This window comes from Cardiocondyla obscurior, linkage group LG18 (assembly GCF_019399895.1).
Source record: "Cardiocondyla obscurior isolate alpha-2009 linkage group LG18, Cobs3.1, whole genome shotgun sequence".
In the NCBI taxonomy this organism is placed as follows: Eukaryota; Metazoa; Arthropoda; class Insecta; order Hymenoptera; family Formicidae; genus Cardiocondyla; species Cardiocondyla obscurior.
In genome coordinates this window covers 1,520,693-1,541,669 of record NC_091881.1, presented here as the reverse complement: position 1 = coordinate 1,541,669, position 20,977 = coordinate 1,520,693, and the positions used below count along the sequence as shown (strand labels likewise).

Genomic DNA, 20,977 nt, shown 5'->3' with positions numbered 1-20,977 from the left:
TTAGTTTAACGATATATAAATATTTTTTAACATTACCGTAAATTCGCGTAAGCGTTATTTTGGGATATTTTATGGTAACCGAGGAAAGTTTGTAACAAAGATTTTCTGTGAGGTACTTCTATAAGAGTTTTAAAGTGGACTGTATATTTCACGTCAGAAATCTGACGCACATTTTAGAAAATGACAATAACATCATTAAACTACAAAATAAACCTATTCTGTTTTAATATGTGACATTTTAATTGCAAACCGTAAATTGTCAGTTAACATTTTCATCATTCTTCGGTGATTTTGGGACAAAAATATTGTTTCTCGGTTCAATTTTGACACCAACGTATCGAATTTACGTGATCGAGTTTAATGGTGGTTATCGCTTTTCATAGTAATTTTACAGGTATAGTATTACCTTCGTGTTGTAATTATTGAACAATCAAAACCAAGCTTGAAACGATGATTTGCGGGAATATTTTTCGTGGCGGGTTCAACGGATATAGCTGGCGGGTTTTTATTCGAAAACGGCAAAACAATTTAACAGCAAACGCTTCGTCATAGAAGATATTCGCTCATTTCTCACGATGAAGTTTTGTCGTGTTTCGCATATGCAGCAAGATGTAAAATTATGTGGCGACTATTCGGAGTAGAATCCCGGCGTAATTGAAAACACGGTTTCGTAATTCTCTGCGGTCGTAAGCCGTGTAAAGTCTTACATTTAACGATTGCTCAGCTGGCATATCAGATAACGCGATTTCGTAATCACGACGGGAATATGAATTAGAAGTATTTCACGTGCATCAAGCATCGCGTTTTTCGTACCTAGACATGCGTACCTCCGTATATTGCGAACTGCCGTGTATACCTCGTGCAGAAATCTGATATCTTTATATATATTCGTGTTGCACGCGAGAGTAAAACCTTAAAGAAGTTTGTTCAGCGCCTCGTGTCGCATCAAGTTTCGAAACTTGGCCCGCCTTCGCGATGCAACGAGTACTCGAGTTTTTAAAGTGTCGAGGTAGGCTGGATTCTTTATCTTGTCTCCTTCGCTTTCGCAATACATTGAAATATAAAACAGCGGAAAATTCACGGGGATCGGTTACATCGCACCATTTCGTATTGAAAACGCACTGTATATATCGGTGATGTTAAAACTGATTAGCGCATTTATTGATAGTCCTTATTAAAAAAAAATTTATTATCTTAGATTATTAAACATTTATAAGGTTTTACGTTATTTTCTATCGTTCGTAAATGTTTAAAAACGTTATTGTATTTTGCTGCAAAAATAGAATCGGACTATCGAACGATCAAACCCGGCAATTTTCAAAAAGAAGACAAAAAAAAACATAAATCTGATAGAGTAATTTTTCATGCGATAATATAATTCATACCGTAGAGAACGTTACGAAATATATTTTCCCTATATTTTATTGGATAAAGTGAGCAATATTCGGCATTTTATGTAACCCGATAATATTACCAATATATACATATATGTATAACCCGTTGAAAAACATTATGAAAAAATATGTCATCCTATAATAATAAATTTCTTAATGCTTTTAAAAGTAAAATCTAGTCGTTTTTAGATTAAAACGTATAGGTTTGTTGTTAAGAGTGAAATGTGTAATTGCAAGTAACATTAATTAGTAAGCGAGTGAACTCAAATTTGTCTTCTATGTATAAATATTTATTCCATGGCAGCTCATTTATTCACATTTCTCATAAAAGCCTTGGGTAATCCGTTAGCAACCACCTCCCTCCACCCCCCTCGCCCCCCCAAAAAAAAGCGGGCAACACGGGTAAGATGATAAAGATTAGTCGTCGCTTTCAAGAAATCCTTTCGTACTGCATTAACAGCGAGTAACGGAATTTGCCTGCCTTCCGTTGGATAAGTATTTAAATGCAAACGCGCTTTTAAAGGGAGATAGAAGATAGAAAAGAAATAGCGATAAAAGTACGAATAAATGAGTCGACATAATAATATGTTCGTTACAAATAATTATCTCGACGTAACAAGCGTAAAACCAACTAAGATAAGAATATTTGTGTTTATTATAAACTTTACTTAACGATGAAGTTCTCTTCTCTTATTTTAAAAAGAAGATTTAAAAGATCTAATTGTTCCCGCTTTACCGTAATGCTAATTTGTTTTCTCGCTCGACTCGCTTTGTGCCACGAGATTAAATGTCAGCTGTCAAAAAGTTATACTTTGACAGTTCTAAATGACAAGATTACCGTGATGCTCCGATAACATCCTCAAAGTACCGCGCTAATTGATAAGTAGTAATTAATATTAGTCGTTATATTATACATGAATTACGCGACCTGTTTGCGTCAATGTTATTTTATATGTTTTTATATTAAATTAATGTATTACTTTATACAATATATTTTTTTTTCTTTTTTTTACTATTACAACGTATAAAAAATAATCTCATCACTTTTGCTATTTCTGCAATCTGAAAAAAAGTTGTTCACTCTCTATTGATCGTAACTCTCTAAATTTGGCTTCAACGTTTTTGGATTACACGGTCTTTAATGGAGCATGGATATCGAAACGAAAGTTCTTCATTTTACCGCGGCGAACAGTTAGAAACGTCAAAAATGTGCCGAATGGCACGGGAGAAATACCGGACGCGGAGTATCGCGATTTCCTTCGCGTGACCAAGAACCCGAAGACAATAAAACACGAAAGTCTCGCTTGGGTAGTCACTTACGCTTCCTCTTTCTTGAATTTCATCCGAAAGACGCCGGTGGCGTCTCACCCCTTTTCCAGTCCCTTTACACCCGCGACTCTTCCGTTTTTCGTCGTCGCGACGCCTGGGTTACACACCCCCGAGAAGGTATTACGTGCATCCTGTTCGTGATGGAAGAGCGTCGGTTTCCTTTCGAGGATTACCGCGGGTTTCGCCGCGATTTCAAGACGCAGAGATTTCGAGAGGATTCGGGGGAGAAAACTTCGCGGTCGTTTCGTTCTTTTCCAACCCTTTCTCACAATTATCTTAATTGCACAAAATTCGCTTTCTGAATATCTCGGTTTCACTCAAATACGTCGAGAAATTTGTGGAACGAAAATACCTGCAGGTTTATTTTCGTACGATCAAAGAACCGTTACTACTTTGCGCTCCCTTCATTTTTTGTTCTAAATATATATCTATCTATTTGTTAATTTTTTTAATTAAAAAGAGAGACTTATAAAAATTTCCTATTTAAAACTATTTTTAATCTAATATTTTAATACAATATGTGTACTAATAAAAATATCATCGTGTATGATAATTATTACAGTCAAAAGACGTAATCTGTAATATCTGATTGCGTTTATCTCGACTTTAACGGCAGAATTTGACAAAAGATCCTGTTCAAAAACGTGGCGATAAATACACTTAAGTTCATCATGCATTTTGCACGCATCATTAGCATACCCGTATTTGCTTATCCTTTCGTGAGAGTGAAGTGAGGTAAGAGGAAACGAAGTGGCTAGAGATGGAAGCGTACGTAGGACAGGAGTGGCAGTATTGACCCAGTTGCCGGTGGCGCTCGTTATTACTCGTTCACCCTCCTCGCTCTTCAGCTCTTTCCGTGCTATTCGACGCCGATTAGGCGTTTGGTGTGGCAAACGCGTGTGCGTATACGCGAGCTGACCATTAATGACGCTAACCGATGTGTTTACAGCGAGCGATTTAACCACAGCCGGCCCCGCGGGTGCAAGGTGTTAATTTTTCGGCATGTCGCTAACGTAAATTAAATTAGTTTTCGACAGAGCATTCTAGAGCTTCCAAATGCAGCAGGATTTTTTACAAACATTAGAGATCAAATTAGAAAAAAAGAAAAAGAGAACAACGTTCAATCAATGCAATTTTGATAATTGTTCTATTGTTATAACACTTTTGGTAATTAATTTTAATGAAGTTTAATAAGTATAATAAATCGAAGAGATTATATTAATTGAGCTCCGTAAACATTTAGTTTCCGGTAAAACGTTCTTCAATAATTTTAACCAGCTTATTATATTGTATATCTAAAATACGAAATATTAATAATACGTGAGACAAAGATTTGAAATATGACGGATTATTGTACGGAGCACGTAAAGCGGATGAAAATCGGTTTTATGGATTTATCTTCGACTATGAGTCGTTTGATACGATGCATCTATTAACATGAAAATTTCGCATCTATCGGTTCGTTAAAATATGGAATATGTGCATACACACCTATTATCCCTCTTCTCTCTCTCTCTCTCTCTCTCTCTCTCTCTCTCTCTCTCTCTCTCTCTCTCTGCAGAAATACATTATTATTACACGTAATACATGTAATCCAATAAACGTTATCTGACAGTCATATACACTGCGTTATGCAATTTATATCATAGTCATTAAACAGTATTTTCTTTTTTTAAGATGCATAAATTATTTGACGCTTCTGCATCGTTATAATAAATTACATTAAGCCATTTTAAAACATAATTTTCATTTTACAAAATTTAATAAATAAGCGCTTAACTCATGCGATATTCATCAATGTCCATGTAAATCCATGTAAATGTTAATAATATTTTGCTGGCGGAAGGAAACTGTAAAACTCAACAAATATAACATACTTAATGCGGAAGCCTCTATAAAAACAAGTTAAAAAAAAAGCTCACTGATCTTATTGAGAAGTCACGTAAAAAAAAAGAACTAACGTAATTGTTTATTATTAGAACAGTAAATATAATTTTCATTTAATGGTCCGTCTTCGTGGATTTGTCGATAAATGTGTTCGCCGGACCATACTATTCAGTTCAAATAAATTTAGCTCGGCTAAATAATGAATAATTGTCATTTGCAATTCAGTTATGGTTTCTATAATTGCCTTATGCGTTCAAGAAGTTATTTACGTTCAGAATTTCCCGCTTGCCAATAAATATACCGAGGTGATATACATATATCGCTAAGGGGTCACTCGTGCCATTTGTCGTACAATACAATATATTACATATAACTCGGATTCTATTCTTTACTCTTCGCTCAATATGAACGACATTCAATGTATCATTGAACGTTTTCACGTATAAATGTGTACGGCATGTAGATAGGTATTCCGAGCTGCATGCATATATGCATTTTATAAGAGAGCGGAAGATACAACACACGTATTCAAATAAAAGTAACGGCAATCTCCTGTGAATTAAATTCGAGAGATATTCGGTCGATGTGAATCTCCACTCTTTTTTTTTCTTTCTTTTTCCTTTTTCTTTTTTTTTTTTTTTCGTTCAAAGAAAACTTTTTCTTTGTAAGCTAACACCGAGGTTCTCAACAGAATGAAGTGGAACGAAATGAATGAATGATTCAACGATTTCATCGATTTCAATCCGAGAATTATAGTCGGAATCACGACTAAGCCGAGTGACATTATATAGGTTTACCTGAATAGCTTTTCGAGTTAATATTACTGACGTGTCGATCTATTGAAATAAGATTATTAAAATCAATGATTTAATATACAGTTCAAAATGCAAATTTCTTTCAATTGCCTGGCAAATCGCGCAAACTTTATTTTTTCTGGCAATCATTTACGTGGTTGTCGCTTGAGAAATATTTAAGTACTTTTTTAAAAAAAAAAAGTTAACAAATTTACTAAATGTCTCATAAAAAGTTTACGAGTCACGACATTTACACGATGCGAAGTGTAACATAAGTTTCACACGAAGTTCCCAGTAATATCGGGTTATAAAAGATAATGATATATTTGGTATGTGCAAGTTTCTCACGCGATTTCGTGAAATGTCGTTTCGACGAAGAAATCAGCCTTTACGATTTTGTGGGCGTAATGATTTTACAATTAAGAGTTTTCCCTGCCATAACATTTCAATTTTAGATTTTTTATGAGCGCAAAGCTCAAGGATTATATATCGAAATTATAGTTAAAAAATTAGTGTCGTAATCTCTGAATACTTACAATGAGTAAATAAAATACTATTAAATTATTTTATTCAAATGTCATATCTTCGACAAAATATTAATTAAAAAAGTAATCTCAAAAGTGACATTATATTAAGTAGGATGCTTTACTTGACGTTGTCGGACAAATGTCATGTTCGTTCTACTTGTACCTTTAAGTAAAGAATTTATTTCAATGCCTTTAAAAATTTCTTTCCTCTCACGAATGGAATAAAACCTATGGAAAAAAAGAAGTTCCGATTAAAGCTAACTAAACTCGCGATTGCACGCATATTTATTTATTTTATTCCATTTATCGAGAAATTTTAAAGTTTGCCTCTTGTGCAATCTTTTCTGCAATTTCTCTCGCTTTATTTCCCTGAACGAATTTACACTTTGCTAAACTTGCAACAAGCAGGTTGAATCTATGCTGGACGTATGCCAGAAGAATCGTCAGGTGGCCAGTCATCGACTTCATTGTCACCGAAAGACGCTCAGAGTATAACGAGGACGAAGGGGGTGCTGGAACAGAGGGGAATGCTGGAACAGAAGCTCCGGGTGTCCCGGGTTTCGTGTTCGCCAGCGCGCGTTTATCAGCAAGGCGCGCAGGTGCGCTGTGACCTCGGCGTCGGCGTCGTCGGTATTTTCTCCTCCCCTGTTGGACGTACGCGTAGCCTCAGGTACGCGTGACGCCACAGAGCGCGGTAGAAGCCCAGAGGATCGCGAGGTTTCATCGTAGAGAGTCGGTACTTTGCCGGGTTCGCCGTTCGTCGCTCGACTGACATTTGACATGAGCCTCGGTTCCCGCGCGTTCGTCAGCTAGGAAGGGAAATCCTCTCCGGAAACCAGGTCAGTTAGAGACGTATTTCGACGTATCACCCACAATATCACGCACATGTGAGATTAATCGTCGCGGGATCAGTGTGCGATCGATCAAGTTTGTAATTCGCGAGTTTTCATTAATACGCGGATCATGCTCGAGTGAGATCGGACTGTTCCGCGGCTGTTCCGCGGCTAAGGCGATATTTAAAAAGTTTCGAGCGACTCCGGAAATGCTGAAAGAGTTGAACCACCAGTGAGCAAGTGAGCACCTTCTTCCTTTTTTTTTTCTCCCCCCTCTCTCATATTTCACGAGAATGTCGCGGGGAAAAGTGAAGTGAAAAACGTAGTGGATTCGGTGACATTTCACGAATTCGCCGAAAGTGTGGATCCTCGTGCGACTTGCTCGAGGGATCTTCACCGCGGAAGATTCGCCTTTTGTGAACGCTCGCCGTTCGAAGGTGCCCGCTTGTTCACGGGAGAAACGACGCGCGTAAGTTGGACACCTGTTAAACTAAGCGTACAAACTAGAACTTCGATTGTACGCGTCAGTTGTGAGTGACGACGTACAAGTTCCACGTTGTAGAAGACCGAAATACTGTGATCTTGCATAAACCTGATTAACGCGAAATTGCTAGTTAGGTAGGTGCTAAATTAATTATCTCTTCATCCTGTGCAATTTTTATCCGAACGCGGTCTTATAAAATTTAACGATCACGTTTATTGGAGAACGCTTCGATATACAAGTTCTCAAGAGATCACGATCAATCATGCATTTTCTGACGTTTCGTATTGATCAAGTCGCGATGCGTAAAACTCGACTCTAGATAGACTTATTTCCCTTGCGACATTGAGAGTACCTCCGTCATAGCGGCCGATAAAGTTTAAATGTGTAGTTATAATTACTGAAATCGTGTTTCACGGCGCAAAATGGTGCCCGTGCGTTACAGTTTCATGGGTTTAACAACGACAATTTGAAACAACGAAACTAGTTTGACTGCGGCTTGCAATGAGTTTTGTGCGATAGTCATCAACCAAATATAAGTTAACTATTACTACCACGATTGAGTAATAAAAATAAAATACTTTCTTAGTAGATAAAAATTTACGATGCATATTTTATAAAGTTTGAAAAGAGTAGTTGAAAATGTCAAAAGCTGACGCGACAAAATTTACTATAAAGCTCAAAATTGACAAGTGAAACTTCTGTAAAACTAATACACACTAACAGTTTATAATACAGATTCCAGTAATTATTTTTGTGCGGAACAAATAAATCTCGAAACATGCTTGTCGTGTGAAAATTAAAATAAAGTTTAAAACATACAATATAAAATATAAAATAAATCTTTGAAGTCACTTTACGATTAATTATAATTCTCTTTAAAAATAACTCGAATGTAAATAACAATTCTTTAATTAAAATAAATCTTTGTTCGAGTCTCTCATAAATACTTTACTCTCGGTGTATAATAACGGTGGTCTTCGGAGACCACCGGTGGCTTCGTTTCTTTTCGGTGTCGTGTCTCTTGTGAATTTTTCAAACCACTGTTGCGCCATGCGTATATCGATCGTGCCTCACCTCTTTGTCTTTTTGTATACTTTCTAGTAAAATGTAAAATGTGCGATAATCGCAATCAAGAAACGTGCATTACGTGTATCACAATTTTTCTTTTTAAAAGTCTCATAATATTTTTTTCAAAGTTTTACGATTCGTTATTTTAATATAAAAAAAAGAAAAAAAAACACGGGTTTGCATATGCTCAACATTTTAGAATAAAAACTCGCTTTTGAAACGCATATTTCTCTTGCAAGACACGTCTCTCTTTATTGTGCAATAGTTTGAGCGCGCTTTGAGGATGCTCGGGAAGTCAATACGCGATATCCCGAAGTCAAACGTTTGCCCATCAATTACCGCGGACGGGTGCTCCCTTTTAGATCTTTTGACTTCACCACGAACGATTGCACAAAAATAAACGCAATATCGAACGCAGGCAAAGACTCATGCGAGTGCGCGACACAGTGCCGAGGAAACAATTTCTATCGCATTACGAGTAACAAGTGGCTTCGTTTTGTTCGGGCCGTCGTAGAGCCTTCCGTCCGGTTTCATTGTCCTAAATTCTCACCGTTTCGCGAGGGACAACGCGCTGATGGTGATAGTGAAGCGTTAACCCCTATTATTCAGAGATCGAGTCTCATTTGGCGACAATGAAAATTTCACGGTGAACATTAACGTTCTCGCATATCAGATAAAGGAGCTTCATTAAACTCGTCCGAAGGGCCGTGTACGAGGTCGGACAATGAAGTTCTGGGGGTTGATTTCGTATTGTTAAGTTTACCAGCTTGTGGCGCACGTATAACACGAGACATGAACCCGAAAGTGGATCGAGTTAAGACTGTAGTTTCGATCTCCCGTTATCTTTCTTCGGCGACATAAATAAATCAAGAGTAGAGGAACTAGAACTCTTTCGTGTTCGTAAATGTGTATTATTTCGTCATGCGAAACATGCCAATCGATAAAGTACGCTTGACAAATTATTAAGTATAAACGGAATATATTTAGAAAAGCACTTTTAGAAGTAACGTAACCAAACGACGGAAAAAAAAAATATTTCTTTGCCGGAAATTAATATCTCGTGAACGGCGATCGAATAACGATTTGTTCTCGGTATCGGCGCAGGTAGAGACCAATATATTTCGCATGACGAAATGGTACACATTCACGAATGTGAAATTACGGGGTCGTAAATTTGGCAGCGCTCCCCGCGGGCGTCTTATTTGCTCGCACGCATACATACATGCACACACACGCACACAAATACGCTTGATACACAGACAGTCGACGTCCGAAATTTTGGGGCGATACACCACGGCATGAGAGCAGGGTGTGTCCAATTCGAGTGCGCGTGTTGGCGCAAGGGTTGTTTACGTAATCCCGAGGGAATGATAGAACATGGCTCTGCTGTTACCTGTTCGTTCCCCTCCTCTCTTCACCCCCCTTTTATCAGAGTAATTTCCTCTGCGCGCATTTCCTTAATAGTACGCGTTTGTTCCATTACCATACGCTGCACCCCGGAATCCTTCCGTCAATTAATTCAAGAGGCTGTTCGCAAATCGTGGTAAAATCGTATCGCGCATTACCGAGCGCAAGGGGTAACGTGTTTTTCGGTGTGCGTACAATATCCGTGCGAACCCATTAATTTGCTTTCAACAGCACTTACAGAAAACAAATACTTAAATATGTGATAAGAAAAGCGGTTTATGCAAATCGAGAATTTAAATACCAAAAAAATTAAAAAAATAAACCAAAAAAAATTGAAGACGTAACGCACGTTGATAATTTTAACTCTCATCGTAGATCGCTAAAATTTTTACTTTTTGAAGATTACGTTTAACGTTTTGCTTTATCGTATCTATTCAAATATTTCCAAATCTCTCGCTTTGTGTCTCTCGTATTTTTAATATTTTTATTCACCTTTATTCGTATATCAAATAATCGCGCTCCCGCGATCTCGGCGTGTTCAGGGACAAGCGCGGGATATAAGTCCGGCGGTATCGCCAACCGCCGCAAAATGCCAGCGGAATACAATCGGGGTTACGACAACTGAGTCGATTCATCCCCTCGTTACGTCGCCGCTGCGTGTGCGCGCAGCTTTTGTAATCGCGGCCTTAGATTTCGCCCACCGTAAAGATATACCTTGCTGCGTTCTATGTACGTACCTAATGTGCAGCGCGTGGCGATATCGCGTGTTATCAGCCGACGTTATCGCCATTCCGTGCCGACGTCAATACGCGAGTCAGCCAACCACGCAATTCGTTCTCGTCTTACGCGCGGAGAGAATTGTGCCAATTCGCCTTGAAACGCGCATCATTCTCTTCTTGGCCGGACATCCAGAAGTTTACTGGAAAATACGACGCGCGCTGATACGCAGTTTATCCCCGGTCGACCGTAAATTGCACACCGGGAATGCGAAACGATATGCGAGCGCGGCGAACATTATTCATACTTTTATACTTTCGTTCTCCGGTACGCTCTTTCTGATACGCAAATTACCTTTATCGTACTTTCTTGCGGTATTATTAAGATAAGTGAGGCCAAATGTCTAAATGAGGCAGGCGCATAATGTCCTGGACATCCTTGAAGAAACTCGATTACATCGTTCTTGCGGGACTAGAAAAATGTGCTTTTTTCCAGCGGGGCGCACATTAGTTTTATCAAAGGAAAGATACAAAGAAAAGATATGCACTCGTCCGATACGCACGTCCACTTTCATTCATTTTACCCTTTCATTTCGTTATTACATTTGACCATGTGACATTTCCTTTCCGATCTTACGTTTATGAAAATAACATTCGTCTTCATATCAAGTTCTTTCTTTTTTTTTCTTTTCTTTTTTACTTTCATTTACGTATATACGAACCTACCTCGTTTATTAATTAAAGATTGAGCGCAGATTAAAATAGAACATTTTTCACATTTTTACTGAGAAGATAAAGATGATTCTAAATTTTACGCGGAACATGTGGCCCGTTACAAAGATGTGACGGTTTGCAACTTTCTGCAAGTATAAATTTTTCAGGAAAATCCGACCCGCGTACATATCATCTTTATTTATTACACTTTACGATGTACGACCATGGGGCTGGACTCACAATGCATTCAACATAAATGTACGATCTTGTTGGATGGCACGCAATAACGTGTACCATCTTTATTAAAGTTTGCATCACATATATTGTAATGCGTTCGCTGCGTATGCGCATTTTTTTTTTTTTTTTAAACGAATAAAAGCTCGGAAAGGCCGCAAGTCAAGGTACGCAACAATGCCAACCTCCATGAATTTTCGCTACGGCGAGAAAGGCATTGTGCACCACTTCTCCTCCGCCCCAAGTCGGTGCACAAAAGAAAGGTGTGCTGTTTGTGAACACACAACTCGCCCTGTTTTATTCGGGCGGTAGTCTTCGCGAGCAACGTATTTCCTCCACTTTACGCTTTAAAACAGCGAGCTTTCTTAACGCCTGTTTTAGAAAAACGTCTTACATACAAAAGAGAATCTTATGAGCATATCCGATCTTAGTACCAAAAGAAAAATTAGATTTTTGTCAAAAGGTAAGATAAAAAAAATATTTAAAAAGTGAAGGAAAAAAATAGCGTCACATACAAATATATTGTCCCATAATTAAGTACATATACCGTAATATATTTTCCTAAAAGATACGTCAACGTACGAGTTAAAAAAATAAAAAATAAAAAAAAATCCCGTTTGAAAGAACCAACCTAATTAATTCAAAGGACTGAAATTAAGTCGACGAAACTTTTTCAGACCAATTAGGATTCATCCTGTTAAACGTAGTTTCGCGATTGTGCCATCGGGAGAGACCGAGAGTTATTAGACGCTGGCACGCAAGTTCTCAGAGTGCCGGGAAAAGCGATAAGTCGGTTTTCCGGTTACGTACCGTGCGAGTTTTTGCGCGCTTCGCGTTCGCGGATTTCCCTTATGTGCTGCGGGGATTACCCTCGCGAGGTGTTTAAACTAACTTTCAATCGTGCGCGAGCAAAATGGGCACCGACGACGTCTTTCGAGGCCGGGAAAATGCGGGGCTTGATTTTTCAACGTGGCCCGTGTAACGCGACCCAAGAGGATACACCGGCAATAAGTGATCCACGCGAAAACGCGACAAAACCGGGGCGCGCTACCTGTTTTTACGGCGCGCTTGATTAAAACAACACCCTGATCGATCCGGTCGACTTTTGTACGCGAAGGCTTTGACCGCCGCGTATTATCCGTGAGGGCAACCACGTCGCTCGTTAATCCGGTGAACTCGATTCAAGGCAAACTACCCTCAACCACATTTTTTTTTTGTCCTCCTTTCTTTTCGTTCTGTCACGGTTGCTCCACTACGTTATATATATCACCGGCGGCCAGATTATCTCGATTTTTTTGCGACCTGTCGCGCGACGTTGCTCTTTTAAAGAAATAATAATCAATGCTCTCCAAACATTTTTGGTTCGCTTGTAATCGTATCAACGAGCGACGCGCATTACAGTCTGAATATGCAAAAGAAATGTTTCAACGGAAACTAGAGTAAGCGAAAGTAAACACAGCACGGAATATTTTCATGTTACTTACAGATAACGTATGATATCGTGCAAAATATTTGCATGTTGACGTTAAATAGTTTCATGTCGCATAATTCTTTTTGTTAAAATAAAAGGAAATAGCGTAAACACGTGTACAGAGGCTTTTTTTCTTTAAATGTAATAAGACGTCATATAATTCAGAATAGAAAGCCGGCCGAAGGTAGACGACACGCGTTTTACATTGCATAAACGTAGCTTGTTTTCGAAGGATGTTTCCGAGATATATCAAACTTTCAGAAAGAAAAAACTGGAGTTTTTTTCAAATAAAGAAAAAGTAAACTTTAGCCATTATCTTAGAAGATGCTATTTCATTCATTTTTTTTTCTTTCTTTTTTTTTCTTTTTTTTTGACTGTGTTCTTTTGACATTTCCGCCACGCGGATGTTTCTCGCGTAGACTTCATCGTGCCGGCGAGAAAAATTGCGAAGGGTGCACAATCCATTAGCATACATCCATTTTCAATGTCCCGCGGAGAATATCGAGATTGAAAAGTATAAAAAATAAATGAATGAAACAAAGTAACAACAGAAAATAACAATTCTAAGGAAATCAAATTAGATATATTGAACTGAGTTGTGATTTCATGATTAACCAAATTCGCGCGGTGTACATACTCGTTCGGAGAAAGCGAAAGAACTAATATGCAGGCGCGACTGCACGCCGTTGTGCATCCTGAGATGTTTTCTCTTCGCGACGCGGGTCTTTGTAGAATTTTAAAATTTTTAGCGGTAAAAAGTCGCACAGCGCATAATTGGCTGTACGCAATTTTAGCTACCTATTTGCTCGTTTCTCGGTAAAAAATTTCAAAAGCGTGGAAAAGCTCGTAACTCCGAGAAGGAACTTTTTGTGCAGTTTGCCGCATCTCCATAATTCTACGTTTTTATAATTCTCTATACGCTTTCTTCATAAATATGAAGGCGTCCCGCCCGTTATTAGTTCGGATGACTCTTTCTGTCTTGATATCTCAGCCATATTCCCGATATTACTTGTCAAGAGATCGCTGATGTAGCACACAGTATAATCTCGCTTCGCCTTTCGCTCGAAATTTTATCACCTCGCGGGCAAATAAATCGCGACCTAATATTTTAGTAAAATTTGAAAAAGTGTCGGCGAGAAATGTCAGAATTTATGGATGCAACCGACCCGGCCGTTTCTTATCGCGGCTTTGAAATTTGCTCTTTATAGGAGCCATTAAACTGAAGATATCCAAAAACTTGAAATCTAGCACGACGTCATTACGTGCGTAAGTTTTGCATAATTTAACTGCGAGAGACATAAGAAAATGTGCAAAAAAAAAAACGAGAGAAAGAGAGATTTTATCATACCTTAGGGCTTAAGGCAATGTCCGTTGAGGTATACAATGAGATAATGCACATATAAGTAACTGTGCTACAGGGAATTTGCATGAGCCCTTACAAACATGTCAAAGCTGGATTTAATGTAAGCAGTTGACTACGTGTAGATTAAAATTAAATTAAATTAGTTACAAACTAAACAAATTATGCATAATTAGATTCGTAAATTTCAATATGAACACCATAATATTATATGTAATTAAATAGATGAAATGAGAAGACACGCGAGGAGTAAAAGCAGACGCGATCGTTACTGCGCTATTTATTTATTAATATCGTTTCTAATTAAGAAACGTTACTGTCAAATTACGTGCGTATACTGGCTCGAATATATAACTATTTCATTGCTAAATAACGAATAAATTCCATATTAAAACGGTTAAAAACAGAAAGGTTACTTGTTTATTTTATTTAATAAAATATATATTTAATTTAACCGTAAATCGGATCAACGTCGGACTTCCGATTTAGAAGACGTAGACAAAGTGCATATTTATCTTTGCATGCACCTCTGCACGTACGTGTGCCGAGGGCATGCGTGTGTGCATTATAGCCCTATGAACCGTGGAAAATTGCATTTGTCGGGCGGAATTTCCGTGAACGTAATACATACTAACTTTGCGGGACAAGTCCGTGTAATTTAGCACGAAGGGTGAAGGGTGATTTTGCCTTTTCCTTCGTAGAACGTTCCTTGCTTTTGCAGCGCGATGATAGAACGATCACAAAGTTTCGCGAAACAGCAACGTCTTTGCGAATGAATTATTTACTAGCATTACAGAAAAAGCTATTTCGCAGGCGTTAACCGGACGCTAATATTTGCGAATGAAAACGTGATCGCTAGAACTGAGAAAGCTGCAAACGATGCAACTGACTAATGGCGATATGTTGAATGTATGCTCAGTGATACGTTCCATTTTAAACGGACGGCATTCATTAACGTAGAATACGTCGCGCTGACAGAAGAAATAGATTAGATACGTTTTTGTACCAACGAAAGATGAATGATTACCGTATAGATATTGCGCGATGACAAAGCTTTAATTAGTTTAAAACAGTTTTTGTGCTTGATTTATTTACAATGTTCTGACCATTTGTTATAGTAAAAAAATTTTTTTTTTAATATTACATTTTTATTACAATACTATGCATAAATATATCATTCAAATTCAAAATGTAATTATAAGTAGTATTTTTATCAGACTTTGTGCGCGTCTCAATAAATTCATTTTAATTAATTTGTTTTAATTTGAAAAATATTCTGTGTGTATTTGTGTGGATAAAAAAAAATTTTAGAAGGCACGAGAAAATAATATTTCAGTATTTCATACATATAACACAAAATAAAATTTTTGTGTCACAAAGTACGAATTTCAAGTTGCATTAAAAAATAAAATAAAATTAGCATACATCAGAGGAATGCGTATTCTATATATTTTTTTTTTACACTATCTCATACTGCATTGCTGCATAGCCTTGATATGGTAAATTGCAATACTGAAGTAAGTTAAGTTAAATTATTTCCACTAAAGAACGACAAATAAATGAAACATTTTTTCTTCTTTCTACAGTTCGGCAAAAATTTTTCTTCAAAGAGCAATACGTGTTCCTTTAACCTTTTCACACTTGATAGCAACAATCGCAATGCAACCTTTGTAGCAATAATATCGGATATTGATTGCTGACGGGCTTTTTTATAATATGTAAAAAAACTTGACTGACCGTCTTGTAAAAGCGATCCCTGAAACGCTTAAAATACACCGCGGATATATAAATAAACGGAAAATTGCGTATCTATTTTATGCCGGCCGACCTTACCGTTACGCACGTAATCCGCTTATTAATTTAATCAGACTACTCGAAGGACGTGCCGGCTAAGTTGCAGTTAACGATGCGTCTATAGTATCCACTAAATTTTCCTCAATCCAACGTAACTTCGTCTACGCACTCGACTTCCGAAGTTATTTAAAGTTTCTTAAACTTGTTTTACGGCCCCTGTTTCGCTAAGAACACATCAATCGCGTTAACATTGTAGCGTCTTAACAAGACGTAACTTCCCTATCGCGCCATATACGTTAGCTCTCCCTTGAATTCTTCGGGATATTGGTATTTTGCATTAACCGCACATGAATCTTTGCTTCAGGCATAATTTATAGGCGGAGTACCGCGCGGAATCCGTCTGGCTTAAGATCACTTTTTCAAGATAATGCTCTCGTGCGTTATAATCGCCAAATTAGTGCAATATTTATATTACAGCGTTGGTATTAATTTAAATAACACGATAAATGGTGCGTCATCGATATGTTACTTCAATCAAATTGTAAAATCTTTAAAATACTTAGACGCTACATTTTTATCATCTTGTTATACTCAAAGAAAAATTAACGCCGGGTATTACACACGCATTACGTAACAGAATCTTTTTACGTTCTTAGAAAATAATTTTAGCTTGTTATTTATTTATATAAAAAAATAATTTTTTTTTAATTATTTTCGAAAAACTTTTGAATAACATGTACGTTTCTATGCGTTTTCTATTTTCTCACCTAAGCACGTAGAAATCTCGGAATATTGTGGCATATATGCTTGCAAGAGGGAGGGAATATAATCCGGTACATCCCGGAAATATCTACGTATAGACGCAACTCAGATATGTCGATATTCCCGACGATATCCCGCAGGCATTCATAGCGTATCCGCCTAACATCCCTGCATATAATAATATCTGTACGTTACCTCCTGCTTACAACGCAGCATAATGATTGCTTCTGGCGTAAATTCGTCGAACCTAAGCGATATTTGCTACCTAATTCATCTTTGTTGGCCATAACTTCCGCATATGTGGTGTAACAGACTTTAAATAAATTATATGGAAAGCAACGTTGTATGCTCGGTTTATACCTCAATGGAAATGCGAATCGTAATAACGTATACTATCAACGATAATTGAAATAAACGTGATTGATCGATTATTCATGAAACGCACAAAAATACTCTATTTTTTTTTGTTTGATTAATATTTAAAAAATTAAAAAAAAAATAAGTATGTAACAGTTAAAAAAATTTTCACAATTAATGCAGTTGTTTAATAAAAGTCACGTAGTTTTGTTTTTTCGCAGCCACTTGCACAGTAATGTAACTGCGCCATAATAATGAATTTACTAGAGCTGAGTTAACTGCGAAAGCAGACGTATATTGCCAGCGAAAGCAGAAAGAAAATAAAAAAAGATTAAACCAAAAAAGATTTAAAAATTTATCGTTTCGTAAAAATAATCCATCATACAGATTTCACATTATTGCGAAACTTTAAATTTACGAAGCTAAATTTTCAGTGTTATGTGATTTATTGCGATACGGTTCGACGCGTTTCTTCAATGTACATCGCTACATACCGTAGTACGTGATAAACTATTTGCATTACATTCTCGATAATTACAACTCAAAGTAATTATGGAAGTAATAAAAAAAAGATCAAATGTACAACAACTTGTTTTAGAAACAGAAGTTCTTAATTTTATTTTTCTTGTGTTCTATTAAAATACTTGGAACTTTGTTAAAATAAAAAAATTAAACGTTAACTGTCAATAAAATTAGAGTTATAACACTGTTGTCTGTAAACTTTTCAAAGTAATAAATTTCGATATTAAAAAAAAAAGTTAAATATTTAGTATATCTACTTGTCTCGATTAATAAATAAAAAACTGTATCAGAGATGAAATGTTTATACTTATACATTCCATATGCGTATATAACGTGTGAGTTTGCAAGAAATGTCTGCACAGAAACAGGAGTAACTTTACTCTTGAGAGAAAATGGAAGAGAAAACGATAATGGCGCGGAACGTGATAAAAAATTCTATTCTTGTTCCTGCAAGGGATAGTGCCCGACTATGTAATGTTTGATAGAACGGTTCTGGTTTGCTTCAATTTTAGTACACGCGTATATCCCTTGCCGGTAGTAAACGTGTCGCCTTATCAAAGGTACCGTCAATATTGCTGTGCTCTTTTTTCCCCCTTTCTCTTTACCCTATGCAGTTAGTTCGCTAAAATTTACGAAAATAAGTAAAAATCCTGCGAGTATTTTGAAAAAGATATAACGTATAATAATATAAAAAATAAATAATTTTTCGTATTTTCGTTAACATTTCTAGTCTTGTAACAAGTAAGAATTAAAATAATCTACTTTAATAAAAATAATAACGATGTAAAAATTTCGGGCCGCATAAATAAAGGATAAAAAAGCGCCTGTAAAGCAAACGCTCGAAGAAATAAAACATTTGAGCTCAGAAGCAATAACAGAACGTCATAATATGTATAAATAAATATTTGCAATCAATTAATTGTTAACATGAAACTGCAATTGCGGCTTTATGTGCGGTACACGCTAATACATATGTACACGTTAATATCAATTTATATATAAGCTGAAATAATATTACCAATTCAATGTACACGTGCGGCATCGTTTTAACTATTGTTTACTCGATTAAATTCGTAATTTAAAAAATGCATAATTCATTATAAATTTCATGAATAATCGAAAAAAAGAAATTGTAACTTGATAAATTTCCGTTGTGACCGATAAGACATTATCTTTTCATATTAACTAAGAACAAGAATAATGATAATGGATGGATGATATAACGATGAATATTTCCTTGCAAATTTAATTGTGGTGTTAACGTGACTTTGTTGAACAAAGTGGAATATATGTAGTATACGCAAGTTCAGTAGGGTAAGTTTAGCATAAAGCCTGAATTCTAAATTACTTTCGCTCGAGAAACGTTGCCAAGATCTAACAACGTGCCGTTTAGCTCAAACTTTTGTTGTACTAAAAATAATTCGAGATGCCGGAAATGCCAAAAGCAAATTGCAACGTCTAAATTTTGTTTCCTGGTTTTTTTTTTTTTTTTCGCGGAATATTAAATTAAAGGATCCTGCTTGATGCGTTCGCCGCTGAATATAAAGAGCTCGCAGCAATTGGAAAATTCATTCACCCGAAGCTTTACGCTGCGAATGTCGCGCGATAACGAAACCGAGCTTCCATATATCGTTCGGCGCTCGCGAGTTGACAACCGGGCGAATCGAGCAGAGAAGTCTGAAAGCGGAATTACTTTCTAATTCGAGAGACGTAGCTCGTTTCCGGAGGTGTTTGGCCGGTCGTAAAGTTGCCACCATCGAGTGATGCAACCGGGAAGCAACCGTGCTATAAACGGAGTTGGGCGAGTTGGAACCGCGAGTTCTTGCTCGATGTACACAACTCGGCCGTGCCATCGATTCACTACACAGAACTTAGTCCGCCCGTTCACCGGCTAACTGGCAATTTTCGCGATTCCGCATGGCGTTTAATGCATGGACGCGGAATTGTCCTTTGCTCGAGTTGAATGGAGTTTTGCGAGAATAGAGCGCCTCTTATTGTAGACAATTACGTTCAGACGTTGCATATAGATATCACGTTCTGCGCGTACGTTTGCATCTATTTTTGGATAGTTAATATATTCGAAATAATCCCTTTAACAATATTAACCGACGTGTCTTAACTCGCAGGGAAATAAGGAGAAGAGCAAGCAAGTGTATCGATCCGGTCGCTATATCTCTCGAATTATTAGCATTCGGCGTTTGTTCTTATTCCCAGGCCAACACAATTACCCAGATTGCTAGAGGCAATTAATTATGATACATATCATCGTTGACACTCCGAACGCATTTAGAACAGATCAATAGCGCACTTCGAATTGGTACAGCGCTTGTTCGCGACGTGTTAGAGATACGAAAGGGCACTTTATGTCAACAGCATTAATCGAGTACGGTGTCGATATTGAAGTTAATCCACTCGTACCGCGAGATCATTTGTAAAGATCGTTTCGTAGGTGGACAAACGGTCCGTTTTCTGAGAAAGAAAGAAGTCGCGAAAGGGAACATTCACGCTCCTCAAACAGATCGCGACGGTTGTATTAATAGAATTGATCCGTACAACATAAACACGAAGAGATTTTCAGATATTGTCGAGAGACATTCACGCGGGACGAAATACGTCTTGCTGGGTCCTAAGTGCTTTTTTATAAATAGAACGGGGTGAGAAGTTGACGAATCAGGTCCGTGGGCAGACCGAAATGAAGCCCTTGCTCGCTGTTGCAGATCATTTCCAACGAAACTGAGATCCCAAACTTGACGTTCTGGTTCTAATCAAAACTTTGGATACGATAACGTTCACGGAGTACGGTAAAATAAACGCGCAAGAGCGTATAATAAATATTGGTCGATGTCGGCAAAGCGCTATTTCCCCGAGTAGAATTTCACGTAGAATATTTCGGCTGAAGTGGCGAAAGATGTTTTTTTATTTCGCTTCGATTTCGCTTGATGCTTTTTGCCGTATGAGGCACGAGAGATGTCATAAAATCATTAAGTTTTAAAAGAGACGAATTATTGAAAAGGATAAAAATCTATCGTTATTTTCAGAAGATTGTGATACCAATTAAAAAGTTATTTACCCATTTGTTTCATGCATTGTTAAGCAATTTGCGAGCGCGCAAAAGTAGAGAAAGGATTAAACTTGAGGTAGGCAGGGAAGCTATTCGAGTTTTGCGTTTAATCCGAAACTCCAAAATTCAATAAAATTGTAATTAAATATTGATGCGGACGCGTGCTAAAAAGGTAACTTTAACGGTAATTCAACGTAAATGTCGCATCGAATATTAATATTTCGGCGTACCGTCGTTAATTCTGTACAAGCATTTTCGGTATC

At 37.3% G+C, this 20,977-nt stretch overlaps 2 protein-coding genes across 5 annotated transcripts in view; one reads left to right on the top strand and one right to left on the bottom strand.

The window, feature by feature from the left end:
• Positions 1–20,977, bottom strand: part of LOC139109576 (pre-piRNA 3'-exonuclease trimmer) — a 140,736-nt gene that overhangs the window by 39,602 nt on the left and 80,157 nt on the right. The gene's annotated exons all lie outside the window — the stretch shown is intronic.
• LOC139109577 (carboxypeptidase N subunit 2) overlaps positions 6,623–20,977 on the top strand; it is an 81,002-nt gene continuing 66,647 nt past the window's right edge. For 2 of the 3 annotated variants that reach the window (XM_070668734.1, XM_070668733.1), the window contains exon 1: positions 6,634–7,382. The gene's annotated coding sequence lies outside the window, so the exon portion shown is untranslated. Of the gene's footprint in view, positions 7,383–20,977 lie in introns of all 3 variants that reach the window. The other variant, XM_070668735.1, reaches the window with a different exon arrangement.